Source organism: Solanum stenotomum, chromosome 6 (assembly GCF_019186545.1).
Source record: "Solanum stenotomum isolate F172 chromosome 6, ASM1918654v1, whole genome shotgun sequence".
Classification (NCBI taxonomy): domain Eukaryota; kingdom Viridiplantae; phylum Streptophyta; class Magnoliopsida; order Solanales; family Solanaceae; genus Solanum; species Solanum stenotomum.
In genome coordinates this window covers 47,600,742-47,619,028 of record NC_064287.1, presented here as the reverse complement: position 1 = coordinate 47,619,028, position 18,287 = coordinate 47,600,742, and positions in this window count along the sequence as shown.

Genomic DNA, 18,287 nt, shown 5'->3' with positions numbered 1-18,287 from the left:
ATATCTTTGAAGGTACTACAAGAGAATATTGATAAGTTAATGAATGGTAATATTGAATTTAATGGAGTTGATAAATTAGAAGTGAGAGAAGGACCATTTCAACACAGTGTGGATCTTGGTAGGTGGACTTGTAGTTGTAGGGTATGACAGTTAAAAGGCATACCATGTGCACATGTTGTGGCTACCATTTACTTTAAGAAATGTGAACCTCTTAACTACATTAACAACTGCTATAGTAAGACAACTTACTTGAGGACTTATGCCAATGTCCTTCAACCTGTCACAAACATAGAGATGTGGCATGTATCTATAACCCCACAGTTGCACCACCAGAAATAAAAAACATGCCTGGCAGGCCAGGTAAACTTAGAAAGAAGAAAGTTGGTGAGAGTAAAAAATCTGAAAATCTACCTAGAACTGGACTTGCCATGACATGTAGTAACTGCAATGTTAGAGGCCACAACAAGAGAGGATGTCCACAAAGGGTTGAGTCATCAGCAAGGGAAGAACCATCAAATACAGACAAGGGCAAAACTTCAGGTTTAGGTAGACCAAAGGTAACATCTTTAACATTAATTTGGTATGTGACAGAGATCTCATATGTAATAATTACAATTATTTTTAACTATATTTATAGAAAGCACAAACAGAAGGTAAGCATTCTACAAAGAGGTCAAGAGGAAGACCACCTGCAACACATAGTACATCTCCAGGACCTGCAAAATGGTCAAGATGAAAACCACATGCAGCACCTAGTGCATCTCCAGGACCTACAAAGAGGTCAAGAGGAAGACCACCTGCAGCACCTAATGATCTGCAGAACCTAGTGCATCTGCAGCACCTACAAAAGGTGCAAGATGAAGACCACCTATTGCACCGGCAACACCTAATGCATCTGCAACACCTGCAAAGAGTGCAAGAAGAAGACCACATGCAGCAGCTAGTGCACCTCCTACATGTCCATCACCTGCTAATTACCATGTTGGATCTTCTACACCTGTTGATTAACAGTTAACTAATAGTAACAAAGGAAGATGAAGGGGTAGGGAAAGCACAACCTCATACAAAAGGCAAGGAGTCATTAGAATGGGTGTGTTTTAAGCTGAAAATGGATTCAAAACTCTTAATCTAAGTGTTTTCTATTGATTCAATTATACTATTTTTTTATGTTTAACTACAAACTCACTCACTAATTATTTCATAATTTGAATACAGCCTGGGATGTCAGGTTGTAAGATCTTCTCTACTGGTACAACAAAGGTGACAAAATCTGCTGATGTTACTGGTGATGTTGGTTACAAACCAAGTACTGCACCCAAGTTGAAATGGAATGGAAAAGCTACAATCTCAACAAGAAAACTTCAAGAAATGAGAGAGGAAAAAAGAAAAAAAATCAAGAGGAAGTAGTTCAAACAATCTAATCTAGGAAGTAATGATATTGTAGTACTGTTTTAAGTAGGCATGAACACATTTCCCATTTTGAATGATGATGTATTAGTATTGAACATCAAATTATGTTTTTGTTTTTGGTTTTTTATTGTAGTTTGACCTTATGTGAGACATGTTTTACAATCAATTATGTCTATTAAAGACCTTCTATATTACAAATGGTGTTATGTTTATTCAATTTCTCCCTTATTTGTTGTAATACAGACACTACTATATCAACAACTTTATCCAAAAAGATTTATGATATTGATATACAAAATTTCTCATATTACATATTGTTGACACCCAATTTTGGCCTAACATTTTAAAAATTCGTAACTTTTAAGTTTTATTTATCTAATGGTTCAAATAAATTTTTTTTTATAATTTTAAATAAGTTTATCGATAACTATCCTTATTTATCAAAATTTAGGATTTTTTATCAGTTAATTTTAAAATTGCATTTTTACATGTCATTAGTTACGTTCATTATATTTATTTTAATTCATTTTATTTGTTACATTTGTTAATACTGATATTTTGCATAATCTAAAAATTCATTCAAATGCAGATATTTTATTTGATCAATAATTTCGGGCCACAATCACAAGCCCAAAAATTGAGCCCATTTAACAATTATTACCTATATAAGTTTTGGTTAGGTTAAAAAATAGAGATGGTGGATATTTTTAGGGTTTCAAATTTTCAGATTTTATCCACAAAAGGGTTCCACTAGTCATTAATATTCCGGCCGCCACCACCCACCACCGGAAAACACCATAGCAGCCACCAGATCTCCACACAACCCAAAACCCTTCTTCATTTTCTCCTTTTTTCCGGCGAAACCCCACCGGATTCAACTCCCAAACCAGCGAACTGAAGTAGCCACCCAAAGACCCCCATTTTTTCCTTATCCCTTCTCTTCCTCATTTGCTGCTGCTAGCAGCTCTCCGACACCATCATTTTCCAATCATTTTTTCCAACTTCCAACCACCCAAAACAACACACCCGACCACGATCTCATCTTCTCTGGCGAAACCCCACCAGATCCACAAAACCCAACCCATTTTCCCCTCCTTACTCGTTATCCCCAAACCCACGTCAAGAGGCTAACAACAACAGCGAACAACCACCGAGCTCCGAGCTCCAAACCACCGAAAAAACCACCCACCGCCGGACAACAACCAGAGACAACGAAAGCAGTCCACAGGCCACCGCTTCAGACCAACCAGTGAGCTAGAACTATCAATCGGTTTCACGATTTTGCGGTGACCATGCTCACTTCTCCTCTTTGTTTATTCCCGTTTCTTCATACATACATGTGTGCTTAATATGCTTATTATGTGTTTATCATATTGTTTCCTTTAATATTATTATTATTTTTTAAAAAAACAAATTTGGTGAGCACCACTTAATGACATCTCTGGTGGACTATTATTTCTCTATTTTTTGGTTTGCCTTTTCATTATTTTTCACTGTTAGCTTTTATGTTTGGCTACTGTTTTGGTTATTTCTATTATTTTGTTTGTTTGTGAACCATATGGTATTAATGAGTAACTTAAGTAGTTTATTACTTTTATTTATAGTGTAGTGATCTGTGCGTAGATTATTAATTTAATAGATACTAATATTATACTTTAGTCACATGAAATTTGTTGTTAATTAGTTTTTTTTTAAAATTATTTAATTGGTCATTGTTATTTTACCTTTTGCTTCTGTTAATGTTTACAGATTTTAAATTAGTAAATAGATAGCTTGATAGCTAATTAAAGGATATGGATTGTTGATTTAGTTATATTGAATGAAGCTTTCGCGGAAGTATGCTATTGGTTTGTTGAAATGATTGTATTTTTTGAGGCCTCTTCCCTATTCTAAAAGACGAAAATTTAATTTAAGTACATATATGTTGTATGTTTAAATAGGCCAATGAGAAAATCTCTCTGTCGATTTTGGAGGCCTCCACATTGTAAAAAACGAAAATTTAGTTAAGTTCATATTTCTTTGTTTGATAAAATTGGCCAATGAGAAAATCTCTCCGTCGATTTTGGAGGCCTCCACATGTTAAAAGACGGAAATTTAGTTTAAGTTTATATAAGTTTTATGTTAAAAATGGCCGATGAAGAAATTACCGTCGATTTTCAAGGCCTCCCATGTTAATAAGACGGATTTTTATTTTTAAATTATTTTTTGATTCATTTATTTTTATTCATATTTATTTATAACTAACACTTTTACTAAGTGTCTTTACAGGTACCCGGAGGTGCTTCCTATTGAAGTTATTCAAATTAAGTTCGAATTATACTCTTATTTATATTGTATATAATTGACGATAGACAAATTTAGGCCGATTCTTATATTATTGTTTTATCATATTACTTGTGTATATTGCATGTTTATTATATTTATACATTATTTTATTTTCATCCTCAATTTGAAAAAAAATGAATTCAGTCGGGACCCACATTTGTGGATTTCGAAGGATGCCTAACCCCTTCCCTTCGAAATAACTTGAACCCCTTACCTAGAATATCTTGATTTCGTAGATCACTTAACGGTTTCCTAGTTTTTTCCTAAAATTAGGTGGCGACTCCTTTAAAATTCTTATTTTCTTTAAATTCTTTTAAAATTGAATCAATTGATTATTTTTAGAGTCACCGCGACGTTTCGCCCTATTTGAATAGAGTAGGGATGTAAACAGAATGACGACTCCGCTGGGGATATAGAGGTGCTAACCATTATGAGTTAATTTTTTCAAATTGAGAAGTTATTGTCTTATTGTGTTATTCATCATATCTTGTATATTTTGTTGATTATTTGTATATTATACTTGTTATTTATTCTTTATTTGTTTAAACTGTATATAACTGTCATTGCATTTCATGGCATTTTCTGTTGTATGTATAGTATATTAAAGGACGGTTTTGCGGAATCGCAGTCGGACTTTTTTATACTCAACCCTTTTTCGGAATGATCGACAATTTATTGGTACGTCATGCGTCCATTGGTTGTTGTGAGTTCCAGCCTAAGTTGTCCGCTTGGGTTCCCGGTTTTTCAGAAGCCACTCTTAGTCAACTAGTGTAGAGCGAAACCAAATCCTGATTTTTAGCACATTTTGAACTAAGTCGACCCAACACCTAATGCGTGTTGGGCCCATTAGAGGCCCACCTTGTGTCTATTTAGCCAATTGGTCAATAAAAGACAATCATGAGTATGTGTTTAAATTTAAAGGATGTATACGTCATTTGAAAAAATATTGTCTCTTAGGGTAGGGAGTTTAAGAGTTTGTTCGAGTCAAAGAAGGATCAAACCACCATTGCCTCTGAAGACGTTGACATTTAGAGATGACAAGAAATCATACAGAAGGACCGTCCTTGGAGGCATAACTTAGGATGGTACCCCTGTGTGCACTGATTATTTGTATCTGTGTTTCCCTATTATATATCCCCATTCTATTTTATTTATAAAATTTGTATATATTCATATTTTGAGACAATGTTGTCAAATGACGTAATATATCCTTCAGATCGATAGGTCCACCCTTGGCACAAAAGAGTCACATATTTGTATAGGACGCACAATAATTGTTTGTATATTATATGATATAATTGAGTTTGTCTTCAATTAAAGCAATGCTTATGTGTTTAATTAATTCTTTGTATGATATTTTGCATCATTAATTATGAACATGAACTAACACGTTTACCTTTTGAGTTTTTCTTCTGTGAGAGGTTGATTTATTTGGAAGTCATTGCTCATCCGAAATTGCAAGGGACAAGAGGACTCGCGAAATCTGAGTTTTTGTATTTCATAAGACATTACTATCAAGTCAAAAAGATAAATCAGGGGAGTCTTTGACTGTAAGGTTGCATTCATTTACTTTTTTATTGTTTTGCATGTTGGTCCTGCTTTCACACATTTCTTATATTTTTGCAGGAAAACCATTCCCGACGACTGTCGGGGATGGTCTTAATGATGTCTAGTTCTCGTGAATGATTGGAAGAAGACACAGTTTCAACAGACATTAAAAAAAATAAAAATACAACAAGTGGTTACTGTAAAAAAATGAGAGACCACACTCAACAGACTGTACAAAGATCGACAGTTAAGAGAATACAGTGAATCGCTTCGAGTTTGTCTAAATTTTAAAATTGTTTTATGCCATATCTGAATGAACTACGCGAACCTGATTCTCATCTCGGTGAGATACGTAGGCAACCCTTCTTGGGTTCGGTATCCATTGCATTTAAATTTCAAAAAAATAAAAAGTAAAATTGTTTGTGCATATTTTTCGAAGCCTTATCTGAACGAACTACGCGAACCTAATTTTTATCACGGTGAGATACGTAGGCAACCCTTCTTGGGTTCGGTATCCATTGCATTCAAATTTCAAAAAAATAAAAAGTAAAATTATTTGTGCATATTTTTCGAAGCCTTATTTGAACGAACTACGCGAACCTGATTCTTATCACGGTGAGATATGTAGGCAACCCTTCTTGGATTCGACATTTATTTTCTCAAAAGTAAAAAAAAAAATATATATTGTGTGCATATATTCAAAACCACATCTGCATGAACTACGCACACCTGATTCTCATCTCAATGAGATACGTAGGCAGCCCTTTTTGGGTTCGGTATTCATTCTTTCAAACAAAAAAAAAATTGTTTTGTACATATTAAAAGAGTCATGTCTTCAGCTCAAATGGGACCAATACAGTTAGGAGCATATAAAAACATTCTATATGATAAAGAGGACTGACTTTGTGGTAAACCATAGATTCTTTTGGTACCTCTCATTTATACATTTGTAATGCTTGAAAATTCTCTTGTATGCATTCAAGATAAGAATAAAATCAACCTCATGGTTTCAAGTGCATTGTGTGGTGAGCTTTTAGATCAAAATTCATTTGCATCGCACTGTTGATCTAGAACTTGGCTTGAATGTTTATCGAGGCGAAATTCTGAGTAATGTTTCGTTTGAGAAAGGATTGTAGGCCTTTTTTGACCCGATTGTGCCTTTCAAAACCTACCAAATGACATTAATCCCTAATTTATCCACTTTGAACCTGAAGCCTTTCTTTGGACAACCACACCTTAGCCACGACCCATTTTGAATGCTTACATTCACTATCCCTCTATTGGCCCAACCTTCTTGAGTGTATCAAAGATGTGCAAATTATAAGAGAAGATTCAGCTATGAAGTTGTCAAAGACAAAAGATATAAAGTCTCCCATAGTAGGAAACAAAAACGATGTCTCGAGAAAGAACAAAAAAGAGAAAGAAAAAAGGTTGAAAGAAATAAAAAAAGACAAAAACACCCCTACAAGGTCAGTGAAAGAAGGGAAGGAAAATACTCCAACAAAAGAGAAAAAAAAATTCAAAAGAAAGGGGTGAAATAAAATAAAGGTCCTAGAAATAAGGACTCAAAAGAAGTCGAAACAAAGGGATGAAAAAAAAAATTCCAACAAATGAGTATTCAAAGGAAGTCGAAAAAAGGGAGGACATTGAAGAGGATCTAATGCCAAAGGTGTATCAATCGTCAAAAGCACAAATTCGTGGTGACGCTCAAGAAGGAATTAAGTCACTCTTATCCCAAATATATATTCTACCGTCCCTAAGCCTACATTACAAGCCAATAACAAGTCTTACATGATCTCATTTCAAATGTTCTCACATTAGTGGAGATTTACATAAGGGCCAAGCATATGGTATCACAGTTGCAAGCATTGAACATTCTTGTGAGTGTGAGTGGACTTCAAAAAAAATGTCCTGCAGTAAAACATTTCAAATATGTGTGAAATATGACTTTTCTTTATGTGAGGGCAAGTGAAACATGGGGATTGGTACAATTCAAAATCTTTGTTTGAAGAAAGATGAATAAATCTTGTTGATACTTAAGTATGTTTGAGGTACCACTTGAAACTGTGAGAGTTACCTTGAATTCAATCTTAATTAGAAAAAGAAAAAAAAATTTACATGCGATCCTAACTCCTGGTACCAATTGTAGTCGAGACTTGACTATCTCTTCACATTCTTTATTCCTCAAAAAAAAAAAAAAAAAGGGTAAGCAAACACCAACTCTTTAATATTTTCAAAAACATTTTTTTTCAGATTCAAAAAAAAAAAATTGCATTTTTTTTTGTTGTCCGTTGTAAAACGTGACATTAGATTAACCTTTTAAATGTGAAACATCTATTTTACCTCATTGAGTTGTCCGTCTAAAATATGTGACATGTCTTTTATCTCTAGGCTTTGAATATCATAAGAAATATCATTTTCCTATTTCATCATGTTCATATTGTACAGTTTCTACTGATGATCTTGGCTCAGATTCTTTGCAGCATCCATCATCTACATGATTGGAACTACATTTGACCTGATTCATGGCTCAACAGGATATCTAGGCGCCACGACGGCTCGGTCATATACCCAGTGTCATGTTCTTTTCTCCTTGTAATAAAAACTGGGATAAAATTTTTGAGAATATCTCAAAAATTCACAATAAAGGTGCTATCTCCAGCAACTTAAGATTGGAGATCATTTTAAGATTTGCCAAAAGTTCTAACTGGGACAGAATTTTTGAGGAAGACCTCAAAAATTCCAACAAGTACTGTCAGGAGTTTGATAGTCAACTTCAAATGATTCATCATCGCTTGAAGTTCAAAGTCAACTTGCAAATCTTCAGCATTGTCATGACGAGCCAGCAATACCTCGTACAAATCTCCAATAAGACATGAGTCACAATAAACACAAAATGGTCAAAAGTAAAAATGTTGGTTGCTCACATGTGTCAAAGTGATCAGACATTTTGTACACATTCTCTTTTAAAGAATCTTTTCTCAAGGTTTCTTAACTAAGTCGCTAGCTAAGGCGACATTACGTCTACTAATTTTTCCTTTTCAAGTACAGGAACAGGTGAAAGCGTTGAAGCAATGACACTTTCAAGACAAATCGTCGAGTCATCCACCTCGTTACAGTTGGACAATCATTGAGTCATCCACCTCGTTACAGTGAAAAATCAATGGGTCATCCATCATTTGCATTTTTCATAGTATTTTTAGTTGCCGAGAGGGCCATTGCATTTTCATTTGCCAAGAGAGCCATTGCATTTTCATTTTGCCAAGAGGGCCATTGCATTTTCATTTTGCCGAAAGGGCCATTGCATTTTCATTTGCCGAGAGGGCCATTGCATTTTCATTTGCCAAGAGAGCCATTGCATTTTCATTTTGCCAAGAAGGCCATTGCATTTTCATTTGCCGAGAGGGCCATTGCATTTTCATTTGCCAAGAGAGCCATTGCATTCATTTGCCGAGAGGGCCATTGCATTTTCATTTTGCCGAAAGGGCCATTGCATTTTCATTTTACCGAGAGGGCCATTGCATTTTCATTTGCCGAGAGGGCCATTGCATTTTCATTTGCCGAGAAGGCCATTGCATTTTTCATTTGCCAAGAGGGCCATTGCATTTTCATTTTGCCAAGAGGGCCATTGCATTTTCATTTGCCGAGAGAGCCATTGCATTTTCATTTTTGCCAAGAGGGCCATTGCATTTTCATTCGCCGAGAAGGCCATTGCATTTAAGTCGCATCTATTCAGAGGTGAAGGATGTGCACCCTATCTATTCAATGTTCAAGTTGAAGGAAACTTGTGTTGAAAGATATTTGCATTTAAGTCGCATCTATTCGGAGGTGAAAGATATGCACCCTATCTATTCAATGTTCAAGTCGAAGGAAACTTGCATTGAAAGATATTTGCATTTAAGTCGCATCTATTCGGAGGTGAAGGATGTGCACCCTAGCTATTCCACATTCAAGTCAGAGGAGACTTACGTTGAAAGAATTCTTATTCATCCTACCGATGGACATACATTCAAAATCCTATCGATGGATCATCTTTTTTCATTCGTCCTACCGATGGACATACATTCATATCCTACCGAGGGATCATTTTCATTCGTCCTAACGATGAACATACATTTAGGTCTTACCGATGGATCATCATTTTCATTCGTCCTACTGATGGACATGCATTTAATGGATCATCTTTTTTCATTCGTCCTATCGAGGGATAATTTTCATTCGTCCTGACGATGGGCATACATTCATATCCTACCGATGGATCATCTTTTTTATTCGTCCTACCGATGGACATACGTTCAAAATCCTACCGATGGATCATCTTTTTTCATTCGTCCTACCGATGGACATACATTCAAAATCCTACCGATGGACATACATTCAAAATCCTATCGATGGATCCTCTTTTTTCATTCGTTCTATCGATGGACATACATTCAAAATCCTATCGATGGATCATCACTTCATTCGTCATACCGATGGATATGCATTTTTATCCTACCATTGAATCATCTTCATTTGTCGTATCATAAGAGATGTTGCCCTTTTCCCTATAATTTTGTCTCTACTAATGAGTTTTACCTTTGTTTTTTTTAGAACATCAAAGAGGATGCATTCTCAGTTGAGCCACATGTGTGAACTACTTCAACAAGGACACAACACAGCGTGGAACCTTTTGGAGGCGAGTCCGGGATCGACTTTCACCACATTCCAACCATATTTTTATCTAAAAGTCATGTGTTTGGCCAAAATCGGGTTTGTCAATTTTCGTTGTCCATGATTTCTTTCATCAATCATATCCAACGAAAGGGACAGCTGTTGACACCCAATTTTGGCCTAACATTTTAAAAATTCGTAACTTTTAAGTTTTATTTATCTAATGGTTCAAATAAATTTTTTTTTATAATTTTAAATAAGTTTATCGATAACTATCCTTATTTATCAAAATTTAGGATTTTTTATCAGTTAATTTTAAAATTGCATTTTTACATGTCATTAGTTACGTTCATTATATTTATTTTAATTCATTTTATTTGTTACATTTGTTAATACTGATATTTTGCATAATCTAAAAATTCATTCAAATGCAGATATTTTATTTGATCAATAATTTCGGGCCACAATCACAAGCCCAAAAATTGAGCCCATTTAACAATTATTACCTATATAAGTTTTGGTTAGGTTAAAAAATAGAGATGGTGGATATTTTTAGGGTTTCAAATTTTCAGATTTTATCCACAAAAGGGTTCCACTAGTCATTAATATTCCGGCCGCCACCACCCACCACCGGAAAACACCATAGCAGCCACCAGATCTCCACACAACCCAAAACCCTTCTTCATTTTCTCCTTTTTTCCGGCGAAACCCCACCGGATTCAACTCCCAAACCAGCGAACTGAAGTAGCCACCCAAAGACCCCCATTTTTTCCTTATCCCTTCTCTTCCTCATTTGCTGCTGCTAGCAACTCTCCGACACCATCATTTTCCAATCATTTTTTCCAACTTCCAACCACCCAAAACAACACACCCGACCACGATCTCATCTTCTCTGGCGAAACCCCGCCAGATCCACAAAACCCAACCCATTTTCCCCTCCTTACTCGTTATCCCCAAACCCACGTCAAGAGGCTAACAACAACAGCGAACAACCACCGAGCTCCGAGCTCCAAACCACCGAAAAAACCACCCACCGCCGGACAACAACCAGAGACAACGAAAGCAGTCCACAGGCCACCGCTTCAGACCAACCAGTGAGCTAGAACTATCAATCGGTTTCACGATTTTGCGGTGACCATGCTCACTTCTCCTCTTTGTTTATTCCCGTTTCTTCATACATACATGTGTGCTTAATATGCTTATTATGTGTTTATCATATTGTTTCCTTTAATATTATTATTATTTTTTAAAAAAACAAATTTGGTGAGCACCGCTTAATGACATCTCTGGTGGACTATTATTTCTCTATTTTTTGGTTTGCCTTTTCATTATTTTTCACTGTTAGCTTTTATGTTTGGCTACTGTTTTGGTTATTTCTATTATTTTGTTTGTTTGTGAACCATATGGTATTAATGAGTAACTTAAGTAGTTTATTACTTTTATTTATAGTGTAGTGATCTGTGCGTAGATTATTAATTTAATAGATACTAATATTATACTTTAGTCACATGAAATTTGTTGTTAATTAGTTTTTTTTTAAAATTATTTAATTGGTCATTGTTATTTTACCTTTTGCTTCTGTTAATGTTTACAGATTTTAAATTAGTAAATAGATAGCTTGATAGCTAATTAAAGGATATGGATTGTTGATTTAGTTATATTGAATGAAGCTTTCGCGGAAGTATGCTATTGGTTTGTTGAAATGATTGTATTTTTTGAGGCCTCTTCCCTATTCTAAAAGACGAAAATTTAATTTAAGTACATATATGTTGTATGTTTAAATAGGCCAATGAGAAAATCTCTCTGTCGATTTTGGAGGCCTCCACATTGTAAAAAACGAAAATTTAGTTAAGTTCATATTTCTTTGTTTGATAAAATTGGCCAATGAGAAAATCTCTCCGTCGATTTTGGAGGCCTCCACATGTTAAAAGACGGAAATTTAGTTTAAGTTTATATAAGTTTTATGTTAAAAATGGCCGATGAAGAAATTACCGTCGATTTTCAAGGCCTCCCATGTTAATAAGACGGATTTTTATTTTTAAATTATTTTTTGATTCATTTATTTTTATTCATATTTATTTATAACTAACACTTTTACTAAGTGTCTTTACAGGTACCCGGAGGTGCTTCCTATTGAAGTTATTCAAATTAAGTTCGAATTATACTCTTATTTATATTGTATATAATTGACGATAGACAAATTTAGGCCGATTCTTATATTATTGTTTTATCATATTACTTGTGTATATTGCATGTTTATTATATTTATACATTATTTTATTTTCATCCTCAATTTGAAAAAAAATGAATTCAGTCGGGACCCACATTTGTGGATTTCGAAGGATGTCTAACCCCTTCCCTTCGAAATAACTTGAACCCCTTACCTAGAATATCTTGGTTTCGTAGATCACTTAACGGTTTCCTAGTTTTTTCCTAAAATTTGGTGGCGACTCCTTTAAAATTCTTATTTTCTTTAAATTCTTTTAAAATTGAATCAATTGATTATTTTTAGAGTCACCGCGACGTTTCGCCCTATTTGAATAGAGTAGGGATGTAAACACATATGACAACCAAAAGAGAGTTTCAACTCCTTTCACTACTCACTACTCAAATACGTTATGGCAATTCAATTAGTTCAATACTTGAATGAACCCACTTTGAAATAGGTTGTTGATGAACAAGGCAACAACACAAATCAAAATACACAAAATGACCTTCCAATCAAACGTACACCATTTCAACTTTCTTCGTTTGAACCTCTTCTCTACTGTCAAATTATCAATCAGAACTCGTTGCTCATTAATTTGAATCTGTCTCCTCCAAACTTCATCTTCCATCTCTTTGATTTTGTTCACCAATTTTGGGAGGATAAATTGAGATCTTGGATCGATTTCTTCTTTGTCTCTCCATCGAAAAAAATTATAATTCTTCGATTGAAAAAATAAATAAAAATATTAATGTTATTAACATTCACATCAGTTAAACCCAACAAAATCAAACAACTAAAGAAAAGTCACATATACCATAGTAGGGGAAAGACCAAAATTGTCTTCCAGGATTCGACTTCGACCAAGAAGTCTGCATATGCAACAAACTTCCATGTTTGCATCGTACTATGATTTTGAGAATTGGGTTTGATTCTTCCATGCATAGCTTATTCAATTTTGCGTTTGACATTACTAATCCTAATAACACAAAGTGAAAAAAAAAATAAGTTGTCGAATTGGGGAAGATTTGTCACGACCCGATTTCTCAAGTCATGATGGCACCTACTATAACCCACCAGCAGGTAAGCCAACCCATAACCCGGAACAACAAGTAATGGGTCTAAGGGTAGAAACTAAACAAGAGTAGGCAAATAACAAATACACAGGCGAACGCAAACCAAAACATAAATACAAATAAAGATTCCTCCCAGAACCTGGAAGTCACTAGTACAGAACTACTAACAAAATGAGTACAAGTCCCAAAAGTGGACAACAGAGACTGGACTGTCTCGAAAGGAAAAAGACAAGTCTATATATACAGATGGAGACTGAAATAGTACAAAACGCCGTGTGCTCACCCCCGTCTCCGGATCAGACTGCTCCAACTTGATCAACGTTGGCTACTAATGCCCGAACTTGCATCACGAAACAGATGCAGAGCGTAGCATGAGTACCAAAACAACAGGTACCCAGTAGGCATCATAGGCCAACTGAACTTGAAAAGTAAAGGCAATATGAAAAAAAGGAATAATATAAACCGAGGGTCAAGAGCGGAAATCTAAGTAACAATGGAATGCACACGAGTGTAGAAAGAACTAACTAAAGTAATCTATAAGCTAACTACACCTAGCTAAACCCCCATAAGCCCAGAAGGTACACTCGTGCGCAAGTTAAATAAAAACCCGAACGGACCCCCATAAGCCCGACGAGTACACAAAATAACTATAACTAAAGAGAATTGCATAAAAGAACCCAAGAACGAAGAACGAAGAACATCAAACCAGAACCTCAACCCTAATTAGAAGAATCTGACAGTACGGAGGCCGGACCTCGAACCGGATGCTCACCAGAAGTACCTAAGTAACCAATCACAAGTATAAAGTATATGAGGCCGTAACTCTAACCGGATGCTCTGTATAGGTATCTGAGCAATAGAGACCGGAACTCTAACCGGATACTCTATATAAGTATCTGGGCTATAGAGGCCGGAACTTAAATCGGATGCTCTATAAAGGTGTCAATGTAGCTGATGAAAGAGTCCTAATCGATCCATACTCATAAATGTCCGTGGAACACCGTCCATACTTAGCCAATCAATGTAAGTCCTTGGAACCAAATCGAAAATCAAATTCAAATCGCGTAGTAAAACTAGTGTCGCCGATGTAACTCGTGAAGCCGTAACATCGGGAAAAATAAGGATAATTATAGTCGGAGAAAGAGTATCGCCTAACTAAGGCCCAAACTATCAGACTCAAGTCTGCTACACCAGTCTACAGGGATCTAAGCCGGCCGAGCGACGTTAGGACAAAACTAAGCCCAACTGGATCCGAATCATGTATTTCTAAGGCAAGCCCTAGTCAAACCTAAACTAAAATCCAACATGCTTCAAATAAACAATAATTAAGCATGCAAGCACTCCACATAGCGATGAGGGTCCATTAATAACACAAAGCATGCTCACATTTACCCAATAATTCTCGAAATAGGCCGAAAACATAATTTTTAAACACCTATACGTAATTCAATAACTACCAACCTAAATCCCAACTAATCAACATGCATTCACACTCTCAAGCTCAATCTAAGAGAGAGAAACCGTGCCTACTTGTAAGCCGATCACATGCGCTCCAAAATCACTTCTCCGGGGCTTTCCCTTTCCGAACGTCCTCAAAACGCTGCCCCGCTATCAAAAATAGAATCATAACGTTATTACGGTCGTTTAGACACCAAAATCACAATAAACGGAGACGGGTCAATTTTGGAGTCAAAACAGGAATCGTGGGACCTGCGCTGAAAATTTCAGAATTACCCCAAAAGCAGGTCCTAACCAGTTCCCCCAGCTCATGTCCCAAAATGGGACACAATTCGGGACTCGGGAACAACACAATATCAACATGCAACTAAAACCCAAATTTTCTCAAAAATTAGAAATGGGACAACAATTGAATCAGTGTATTTACCAAAAACTAAAAGTCTACAGAAAACTCTGACAACACCACAATGTTCTCCTCGAAAAACAACTCAAGATAGCCTCAAAAATCACTGAAATCGGAACTAGAATGGCTGAGAAAACAAGTCTCAAAATCTTCCAAAATCAAGCTCACAAAAGGGTCGTGGCAGCAAGTGTTTTTCGAAAATTACCTCAAACTGGGACTCCAAATCACTATCCGAGCTCACCAACACGTTGCCCTCGAAAAATCTCACAACTTTGCCTTTTGAATCGCCCAAATCGATTGAGAGATGAGAGAGTTATGAGGGTTTGAAGTTTGGGAAATGTTGCTGATTTTCTGCAATAAATTGCAGAAAATCTGCAATAATTTTCAAAACTTAAAACTCCAATGGGGTGCTCCGATCTCGTTCGGAACCCCGTGCATGCAAACGAGATATGCAACCATACCAAATTCGACATTCCAAACTCAACGACGCAGTCGAAATTTCCATCAGAGGTCATTTCGATAAAAAGTGGGTCCCACTTCCAAAAGTCATTTTAAGTCAAAACCCAAAAAAGGGCTCGAAAAGATATCGAAAACCTCCAGACACAAAAGAAGAGTCAATTTAGACCAAACTCGACATTCCGAAGCTAACCACGCTGACGGAATTCTCATCCGAGCGCGTTTACTCAGAATGTTGACCAAAGTCAAACTTAGGCTTAAACTTAAAGTTAAAACGCCTAATCGCACCGACTCATACTAAAAACCTCGGGAGTCATGTCGACCATGCTACTCGCCTAAAATGACCCTTCCAGAGCTGATGGAATCGTCAGAATTGGATTCCGATATCATCTTCTTGAACTTTTGATCGAAAATGATCGTTCAAGGTTCATAAGCTCCAAAACACAAAAACTCGCACCAAGACCAAACGAACGATTAGGTGACCGAACTATCAGTCCCAGCAAGTCATAAATGACTTGGGGTCGCTATAGGAACACTCTAAATGACACACTGAAGGCAAGACACAGAAATGACCAAGAGGGTCATTACAAGATTTCGATTGTTCAATATTAAATTCGAGAAAATCGCAAACCCTAAATTCAATCTTAGTTGGAGAAGATACAACAACTAAATTCAAGCTTTGAAAATGGTGGATGAAGAACAAAGAAGATAGCTTTTGTTCAAGAACAAAAGAGATGGAGATAAATGAATTGGGAAAAGAATAAAAAAAAAATGTAATGGTTAAATAAAGAGTAAAGTTACCGTTGGGAGGATTATTTGGACTCCACATGGACATTTTATTACGTTGTTACGCGGCTCACGAAGGTCAGTTCACGTATGTGGACACATCAACGTATGAGGGTAAACTAATATAAAAAAAAAGGTTCATGGGGGTAATAGGACCCCCGCAAAGGTTAAGTGTGTAGTTGGAAATATGACTCAAGCTTGAGGGGGCATTTGACCCTTTTCTCCTTTATAAAGTGTAAGAAAAAGTTTCACTTTACAAAGTGTAAGAAAAACTTACACTTTATAAAGTGTAAGAATAGTTCCATTATATATTAAAATATACACGTTATGAAACTAACGGAAAACGTTTAGAATATTAGATAAAGTGGAATTTTTTCTTCCACTAAGCCTATTTTAATTACTTACTAAAGTAGTTGCTTATTTTGGTCACTTCTATATTTTTGTGGCTTATTTAGGTTCCGAACTCGAGTTGAAGGTTGCTTACCATATATGAGGAACCCGCGTGTCCTCATATATAATCTTAAAATTGAATCAACCACCAACAATAATGTCACTTTTAATCTAAGAAGTTTTATTATGAGTGAGAAAATATGATTTAGGAGGTAAGTGTACCACTTTCACTCAAGAAGAAATGTGAATGAAAGATACATAAAGCAATAGTAGTAAAGCAAAAAGCACTAATACTAATCAAATAGTCAAACAATAGTGACTATAATGGTAATGCTTTATTGAATATAATGGAGACACATTTAATTAGTATAAGAAATTTGATGAAAGAAATGAGAATTTATGGAGGAAATCGGATTTTAAATTCTCAGAAACTACACGATTATATAGCCAAAGGGAATAGGCAGCGCCTAAAATCATCCCAATAGCAAAAAATGGTAATGCTCTAGTGAACATATATTTGATCGTTCGATTAAAAATAATTATATTTAGAGAAACTTTCACATATAGCAAATATAAAAATTATATTTGTATGTTATAACTATTGTTTGTATAATTGCGCTCCATAGCAAATTTTATGTTTGCTGTGGAGCTTTTGATTTGTATAATTCGCTAGATACATCCAATTTTATACAAATTGTTCAGTTTTGTATAAATTCATTTATACATTGTAATTTGTATAATAAGATCTGTATTTGTATAATTATAAGTGTATAGGATGAAAATATATGTATTTGTATCTGTATATACACTTTTCTCTCGCTTTATACAAACATAAATGCATTTTATACATTTGTGTACCGAATGAGTAATTGTATATCGAACCAGATGGCTAAAAAATGGGATATTTATTGCGAATTACAAATAAAATAAACTATGAATATAACATTTAATTTGAATTAATAGTTTGCTATTTCATACAATTTTTCCTTATATTTACTAGCTAGACATTTATATACAAAAAAAATTACGCTATAAAGTATGTATTTTATGTATACTATCTGCGAATATACAAAAATAATATGTAATTGTCAGCTATTATTTTAATAATATGAGGCATCTGAGTAGGAGTGCGCGCAAATTTGGAAGTGGAATGATTCCCCTGAATATTCATTAGTATTTGGTTTCCAAGTATTTTATGAATTATTTACGTGGTATAAATAGACTATACATGAAGTATAGATTATTTAATTTCGATCAATTTAAAATCACCTTTAAACAATTTCAAATTTTAGATATGAAATTCTCTAAATATTTTGAATCTTTTATATATAATTTAGGGAAAATGCATAAATACCCCCAACCTATGCCCAAAATCTCTGAGACACACCTAACCTTTATTAATGTCCTATTACCCCCGAACTTATTTTATATATAATTTTCTACCCCTTTTTGGCCTACGTGGCATTATCCTTGAAAAAATTGTCAACACGCACTGGGCCCACAAGATAGTGCCATGTAGGCCGAAAAGGGATAGAATATTATATATAAAATAAGTTTGGCGGGGGGGGGGGGGGGG